The 8,881-nt window shown below is 40.3% G+C and overlaps 1 pseudogene; it reads right to left on the reverse strand.

The window, feature by feature from the left end:
* Positions 1-1,151: 1,151 nt before the first annotated feature.
* Positions 1,152-8,287, reverse strand: LOC144251577 (vimentin-like; annotated as a pseudogene).
* Positions 8,288-8,881: the final 594 nt, after the last annotated feature.

Raw genomic sequence — 8,881 nt, forward strand, 5'->3', positions numbered from 1 at the left:
ATACAAGTTTACATGTTATTTATGCTCATACAACCGCATACACCAAAGCACACCACTTTTCATAACTTGAAACTTGGTGAACTTGCCCCATTTCTCTACATCCTACAAGTGGAAGTTGCATTTCCTGCAACTTTGGTCATTGCTTAATGATTCAAATCCCATAGTGGAATTTGTACTAATCTTGTGCTGCACATACAGAAAAAGAAGTTTGCATTTTTTAACTTTATGAAGTCTCTGGACTTGAAATTACACGTGAACATGGATCCAGCTGAACTCATGTTATAAAGAGGTCTATCATTTTTGCACACGTCATTTTTTTACACAGGTTCCCAATTATTTACATCTGGGTATTATTCTAATAATCTCATCAGAAATTGAAAACATTGTAAGTTGAAAATGCATTTAATAAACTTAACCTACAAACAAGCTCAGCAACACAGTATAGTGCAGTGACTCTTGTTTTGTGTGGTAGACTGGGAGCTGTGGCTCACTGCATATAAGAGTACTATACCATATATCACTAGCCTAGAAAAAGACCAGAAGTACAATTTTTACTGAATGCACAGGGATTTTTGTTCATTAGGAAGTTAAAAAATTCTTCATTCAACCATCCTGAGTGGCGGGGGGCCATCTATATTGTATCTAATTGTAAATTTTTTCTTTGGTGTACAGGATTGAACCTGTATCTTACCACTGAACACTGCCAGCCTAAATTTAAAAGATAATAGTAACAACTGAAAAGAAGTGAGCATAAAGAAATAGAATTTACTAACTTAATACCTAAAGAGAGAATTGTTCTAATGTTATACAGTAAATAACACAGTAGAAAAGTTTTTCTAAAGATTTATTGAAGCAGAAACAAGTTGCTCAGATACTTGCTGGAAAAAAAAAGCAGTTTTAATGGTATTCAAAAATACTTTTTAAAAAGTATTCTAGCACAAGACTTCTTTGTAAACTAGATTATGTTGTAAACTTGTTTTCTAAATCTTTTAGGAGTGTCGGTTGTTAAGATCTAGAGCTCGTTCCTATTCCAAATCTATCTTGCGCTCCTGAAAAACTGCAGAAAGGCACTTGAAAGCTGTTTCTTTAAGATATGGATTTTTTTTTTATTCTTGCTGGTAATGTACTGCTGCACTGAGTATGTACAGCTTTTATTCAAGGTCATCATGATGCTGAGAAGTTTCGTTGATAACCTGTTAAAAATAAATAAACTCAAATCAAATATAATACTACATGCAAAAGTTTAAATTATCCCATAAATCACAACAAAGAAAAATCTTATTAAACATATATAATTTATTGTGCCATTTGGAAGGTCGCACTGATTCTACATGGTAAGAATTGCAGCATAGAGGGACTGATACATGTACAAAATGCCTGTCATCTATAGGCAAAGTAACTATCAATGGAATTTATGACATACAAAAAGAAAACTTCTCAAAAACCTGTGTTTTTTAAGGATGCCATAAAAACTCTATGTAGCAAAGCTTAAAAGCAATAAAGGCATATTAAGATGAATGGCAAGTACATTTTAAATTTATGTGTAAGGGAAGATTTCATGATTACACTAAAGTGCAACCATGTATTTCCTAGTACAGAGTGGTAACAAGAAACCAATTGATCTGTAGGCACATTCTTATAATAAATGAAGAGGTTTACAAGTATTTAGGCAACAGTCATTAAGACAGGGTCATATGTCCAAGATAAAAACAATCCTGATATTGAGGTAATCTGGTGAAGTAGTATAGGAAGTAACTTAAGGAAGTTTTACTTCCATTTCAAATTAAGTACCACAACAGATTGCTAATTCTGGAATGAAGTAAGAGAATTACTATACAATCTCATCCTGGAGCCAAATAATTACTAGGCCATGTGTATTGCTGGAACAAGCAGTTTATTCTTGTAGCAGGCATGAAAGGAAGAAATGGCAACTTCTCAAAGTAGCTAGCTATTTCTGATATATAGGTTTATTGACTTGAAAGAGGATTGATACCCTTCTGAAATTACTCCATTTTATTTATTTTCTTTTAATGTGTTATTGTTTGTTTTAATTATTTTTCCATTTTTCAATTTTAAAGATACCATCCTGTCCATCTCTAGTTTCAACCGTCTTAATCAGAAGTGTCCTTTTTGAGTGGGTGTCAACCAGAGGGAGTGAATCCAGATTAGTTTCTAAATAAATAATACAAAAATAAAACTTTTTAAAAATGTAACCCATTTTACTCAAAGAATTGATTATTTTGCAATTGTTTGAAAAAAAGTGCTATTCCCATATAATTCTACGATATATTATCTGTTTGAAAACCAAGTTATCTAATACCTCCTTGCCCTCATGAATGAAACGTTACAGTGTACTCCATTAGGAAGGAGCAAAATTAAGTTTACATTTAACTTGAAGTGTAACATTCAAGAGAGTACTTGGATTTGAAAATTATGCATGTTTTCTGACATTTTGGCATTTTTCAGGTATCAGAAAAAATGAGGGCTTTACCATAAACAGATAAGATATGGATTTCTTCTTTTATTCTTCCTGGGAATATACTGCTGCACTGAGTATGTACAGCTTTTATTCAAGGTCATAACCTGTTGAAAGTGTTCAAAAAAGGAAATAAAATGCTTACCCCTCAGGTTCAGGGAGGGAAAACTTGGGAAGAGGCAGAGAAATCCTATAAAAAAGATAAAGGAAAAACAGTAAAATTGTTATCCTCTAATAGCAAGGAATAAATTTATATACTCCTCATTTTCATCCAATAAAAATTACTCTTGCAATTCACATTAGAGATGTGTCTCATAACTATTTACATGTGGTTGTACATTTAAATTTTTATTTCAAGCATTTTCTCACAGAGACATAAGCTAGAGACATTGCAGAGGGGAAATGGTGTGGATTTTGACAAACTATGGGTTCTAATTCCAGTTCTGCTATTATTAGCTCTGTCTGTGGCAGGTTACTTCCTCTGAACCTGAAGTTCCTCATCTATAAGGAGTGGAAAGGAGTTACCTTGAATAAATGTTCAAAAGATAAAAAGAGGGGCAGAGTGCCTTGGAACTCCAGCTACTAATTCACACATAAGAGTCTGTGTTCTCTACCTGCTCTCCTCGCCTTCCAGCAGCTTCCTGTAGTTGGCAATCTCAATGTGAAGAGCCATCTTAACATTGAGCAGGTCTTGGTATTCACGAAGGTGAGGAGCCATTTCTTCCTTCATGTTCTGAATCTCATCCTGCAGATGGCCAATAGTGTCTTGGTAGTTAGCAGCTTCCATGGCAAAGTTCTCTTCCATTTCCCGCATCTGGTGTTCCAGGGACTCATTCTGCAGGAGGTGAGAAGGGCTTCCGATGTTACTTCCTGGAAACACCTAGCTATTCCCAGAACCAATTATAGATGGTATACAATGGTCCATTAGTGGAAAAGGGTGCCCACTCTAATTTTGGATGGAGAATGTGAGCAGCAAGTTCCTCTTACTGCAAGCAACCACAGATTAAGCTAGTACCTCCAAGAATTCCATCTAGTGCTTTGTGCGTCTATCTGGAGAACTCATTTTCTTTGGACAAATATATAAATTTTCTTCACTTGAAATTTTGTTCAGGTGTCACTATTAGCTTGGTCAACAAAATATATCCAAGCTAATAATTTCCTCCTTTCACTATGGGGTGATACAGTTCCTTTAAGTGCATCCACTTCACAGGTGAGAGACTGCACCTGTCTCCGGTACTCATTTGACTCCTGCTTTGCCTGGCGCAGAGCATCATTGTTCCGGTTAGCAGCCTAAGAGAGGTCAGCAAACTTTTGGGAAGAAAGCAGAAATGGATATTGTCCACATTCGAGTCTTTTCACTCTTAGGGAAAGAAATCAGAATTCTGACCCAGTGTTTTCTGAACTATGTCTAGTTTATGATTTGAAGTTACAGAAAGATCATTAGAATGCTGACTTTAGTTTTCAAACAGTATTCATTCTATTGAACTCATTTAAATATAGTGGTGTTGGGGATTTCTCTGAAGTACTGTAAAAGATTAGTGAAAACAGGGTCTCCTATTCTAAAAGAGGCACAGTGCATGGTGGGGAGGCTGTAGGAAAAGATTTAGGTTAAAGCCAGCTTTTGAGCCAAGCTAAAAAATAGTTAGAAATCACAGACAGGTGTAGTGCTTTCAGAATTGCTTTTCTTTTGTTCTACCACACGGACTCACTGCATACCTTGGACTTGTACCATTCTTCTGCCTCCTGATGGTTCTTGGCAGCCACACTCTCATACTGCTGACATATATCACGCAGGGCAGCCGTGAGGTCAGGCTTGGAGACATCCACATCAATCTGGACATGCTGTTCCTGAATCTGAGCCTGCAGCTCCTGGATTTCCTGAGGGAAAGGACAGACAGAAGGTCAGTCAGGTGGACAGGGAGCAGCTTTCCCCTCATTCATTCACTGACAGCTATGCCACTGAACTCATCATGTAGTTTCTTCAAAACGCGATCTCTTCTTGCAAGGAGTCCACTTTACATTCAAGGTCAAGACGTGCCAGAGATGCATTGTCCACATCCTATTTTGAAGAGAGAAAAGACAAGATATAGAGGGTGCAAAGGTCTACGGTTTATCTCATTTATTCATTTTAAGTTAATCACATGAACCTAGTATCTTTACTATAGAAAAGACATTGACAAATTTTATGACCCTTGAATAAGTTTATAAATCACTTTGTGCTACACTATGCTATGTTCTCTTTTCCTATTTATAAATTTGAACTGGGACTCAATTGTTTGTACTGAAAGGAACTAACAGACAGCCTAAAAATAAATAAATGTATACTAACATGGTAATGAGTGCTCAATTATTCTTGAATCTACATTTTTATCAGTAGTGTTTTTTTAAATCTAGAAAATCAATGCTGCAGAGTTTTTACGATTTAATTCCATGGAATAACATGATGATCGGGGTGAGCAAATTTCATTTCACAATTTCATGTAACATGAGTACATGTAAAACAGAAATTTGTGCTTCAAAAGTTTAAGCATATATCTAAGTTCATTTTCTCTCTCTCTCCCATTCTCTCTGTGAAAATGTTCTGATATTTATCCTTGGGATCCAGAGCAACTATTTCATTTTCTGGCATCCAGGTTACAAGACTAGGTTTATATCAAGTAGCAATTCAATCCTCCAATTCAGGATATGCACAGGCAAAGATGCAGCCAGGCAAATAAGAAAAAGAACTATATTTGTTTTGTCTTTTCTAGTGAATTCTTCTCCTGAAACGTCCCTGACTCATCCTATATGGGTGTGTCTATCTTCTTCACTTGTTACTGTGTCAATTCAGTTACTTAGCCAGTTTCACAATGACTGGCCAAAATGTTTGCACAGAACAAAACTACAGAGAGACTTCTTGCTGATCTTGTTCTTCTTTGTTTTCACTATTTATGAAGTCTACATTCCAAACCAGAATGTGTGATCTTGCAAATAAGATTTTATTTCCCCTCCAGGGAATGTTTAATATCCCTTATCTTGTAATAACTTGGATTACAGTTTATTTAATAATTTGGATTATAGGTTATAGCCTTATAGTATGAAAATGTTGAGACACTTATCGTCTTCATGGAAAAATGTTTAAAAATGGAATAGAAAAAATTCATTTGGGCTTCTTGTTAAGCCCTAAAAGAGATATAAAAGATACTTTATTAACCTCTTTTTAGATCTTCAAAGTGACATTCTATTTCATGGAAGAGAATGAAGCATTTATTAAATCCCAAAACAGGGAATCTTTCATATTGTATTGTTTTATATTAACTCATAACTCTGCAGAAAATATTATAGGAACAATGGTCATAAATGCTCAAGGACTAAAATAAGCCACATATAGCTGTGTTTCAATTGGTTTGGCAAATGTGTTTCAGATTAAAAATGTTATCCTAGACTATTTATCTGAAAGAGTTTTGCAGCAAATCCCATTAAGTGTTCCCAAGAGCAAAACTATGCTGGGAATCTCCCTGGTTTGGGATACCAATTTTAACTCCATCTAATTTTGGAGCAAATTTTGCTGAGGGCCATTACCAAGTAGGTATTGACGCATCGTAATCCTTGCCAGTGTACCCCATGTTAAATGGACTTGCCTTGGAAATTTGCTGCGACCTTGCTTGTGTGTTTGAGAAAGATGACCCTGCTCAAGGTGATCGAGGGTGGATCCAGGTTTGAGGAAGTATCCTGCAGGTTTGAGGAAGTATCCCGGTCCTTGGGCTTAGGGTGTTCCCGGTTTAAGGCGTTTCCCGGTTTAAGAATATGGGTTTTAGGGAAGTTGAGGTTGAAGATTATTGCTGCTGGGATTAGGGTGTTCCTGTTGCTTGTTCCCGTTGAGTTCTCGTGAGATTCAAATGGGATTTTGGAAAAAGCCTCGTGGAGTAGATGAAATGTGCGGCAGAACGAGACTGCCCCTGAACGTGTGTGGAGGCTGGTGTGAGATCCGGAATAAAGAATTGCTGTTTGAACCTACAGAGCTGTGTGGTGGCTCGTGATTCTGTGCCAAGCCGAGTCATTGGCACTTGGCTTCGGCAATTTATCTGAAAGAGTTTTGCAGCAAATCCCATTAAGTGTTCCCAAGAGCAAAACTATGCTGGGAATCTCCCTGGTTTGGGATACCAATTTTAACTCCATCTAATTTTGGAGCAAAAATAAAAAGCTTTTTCATATAATTCCATTATTCATCCTTGGGTTTATTTTTGTTAATGGAGAGAATAAAAAGAATATAAGGACGCAATAAAGAAAGGCTTCTCAAAATGTGAGAAGTGACTGTAGCTTTAAGAACTTTACACATCACATAATTTACCAGTCTGGGGCAGACATTAGATAATGGATGTTAGCAAATACTTGTGTCCAATTAAAACTATGCTTTCATCATTACATATTCAATAAGAATGTAGCCTGTTGCATAGCTGCTCTGGGAACACAAAGACTCCTATTATTTCTGTCCAGAGCCATCAAATTTGCTAGAATGTGTGTATCTATATTCCATAGTGAAGCCCATAGAAACCATTAATACCCTTCAGCCACAGGGACAGATGGCTTCTTTTCACCCTTATTATATCACAAAATAGTTGTGCATAGTGATACCTCCATCTAACTTTAATGCCACAATAGGACTTGGAAAGAAGAAAAGAAACTCTTTGGCTTAATTCCAGTTAAACTAAGTTTCTTATCCTCCAATACTTTTTACATTTTAAACTATAGGGCTTTAAACTATGTGTGTGTGTCGTGATCTTGTAAAAGTGAGCCAACTTAGCTTAAGTAAACCACAAAGTAAATCAAACTGTATGTGTTTGAAACCAGAATGCCAATGTGTTACAAAAATGAAAGGGAAAAAATATTTCTTTGCCAATAAAAATCTTGAAACAAAGCAAAAAGATAAAATCTTTTCTTTATGTCCTAAGGAAGGGTTTCTGTTCACAAAAGTTGCCATCTTTGGTCTTTCCACCACTAGGAGACTTTACATAAAGAAGTGAAGTTTTGCACTTTTTAGATTTTAGTGAAGTAACTTAGAATTGCCTGTGGTTTTGTTGGGTGGGGCCCGGTGGCTGCAAGTGGGAAATGCTAACTGCGAGGTCTAGGTTCAGGGCGGGGCTGCGCCACTGCAACACAGCCTCACTGCCCCAAGTTTGCTCGAGAGCCGCAGCCCCGGCCTCTTCCCCAAGGGCGTGGCAGCCACTCGCCGGGTTTTGTTCCCCTCTCCCTCCATTCCGGTGCCCCCAGTGGGGCGCCGTGAGAGGCGCCTTACTTCTCTCAGAGGCCTATGATGTCCTCAGCCAGATTGTCGCGCTCCACTTCGAAGCGGGCCTTGTCATTGGTGAATTGGTCCTCCTCATAGAGGTCCCCCAGACGCGACTTGCCCTGGCCCTTGAGCTGTTCGAGCTCAGCCAGCAGGATCTTGTTCTGCTGCTCCAGGAAACGCACCTTGTCTATATAGTTGGTGAAGCGGTCATTTAGCTCCTGAAGCTCTACTTTCTCGTTGGTGCGGGTATTCTTGAACTCGGTGTTGATGGCCTCCGTCAGTGAGAAGTCCACCTAGTCCTGCGGCAGCCGCACCCTGGGCACACTGCTCTGCAGGCGCACGGCCGAGGAGCGCGAGACATAGGCATCGCCTGGGTACAAGGCATAGAGGCTTTGGCTGGTGCTGGGGCGCAGCACGCTACCCAGGCTATAGGTGCGGGTTGACGTGTTCATGTAGCTCCGACTGGAGCTCGGCCGGCTCGCTGTGCCTGGGCCGCGGAACGTCCTGCGGTAGGAGGAGGAGGACACAGACCTGGAGGACATGGTCAAGGAGGGAAGCGGTGATCTGGGCGGCTGAGGAGGTTCGGACTGTCTCCGGGAGGAGAGGTTAGCTAGAGCGTGGTGGGTGTGGGCGGTGGGAGCGCTGCTGCGTCTCTAGCACGGGACCCGGAGCAAGAGTGGCAGAGGACGGGACCCCGCCAAGGGCGCTGTTTTTATAACCCTGCTAGGAAAGAGGGTCCCCTCCCACTGCCATCCTAGCCGCGAATCGCGCCAGCCAATGGGGACCCGGCGAGAAACCGGGAGGGTGGGCGGAAGGTTGGGGCGGGGGCTCCCTTGAGCTTTCTTCCTTGGCCTGCCGCCCTTTTCTGGGCACAGTCCCGTCACTTCTTGGGCTAGCCTGGGACTCTCAGGGGCTTTCCGGATGACGTCCGGAACTCTGCTCTCCCACTAGGTGCTGAAAAGCGCGGGGTGGCGTGGCGGGTGTGCGGAGCGCCGGAAAGTGGACCCAAGGGGTCCCAGGTTTCCAGCCAAGGGGGCGTGGGAGGAGACGAGTTGGTAGGAGGGGCGCGGCCGCTGGGCTGTGGTCTGATGGGAGTGGGTGGGTGTGGAGACCCGCGGGCAAAGGAGCAGGAAGAG

This window comes from Urocitellus parryii, unplaced genomic scaffold (assembly GCF_045843805.1).
Source record: "Urocitellus parryii isolate mUroPar1 unplaced genomic scaffold, mUroPar1.hap1 Scaffold_110, whole genome shotgun sequence".
NCBI classification, from domain to species: Eukaryota; Metazoa; Chordata; class Mammalia; order Rodentia; family Sciuridae; genus Urocitellus; species Urocitellus parryii.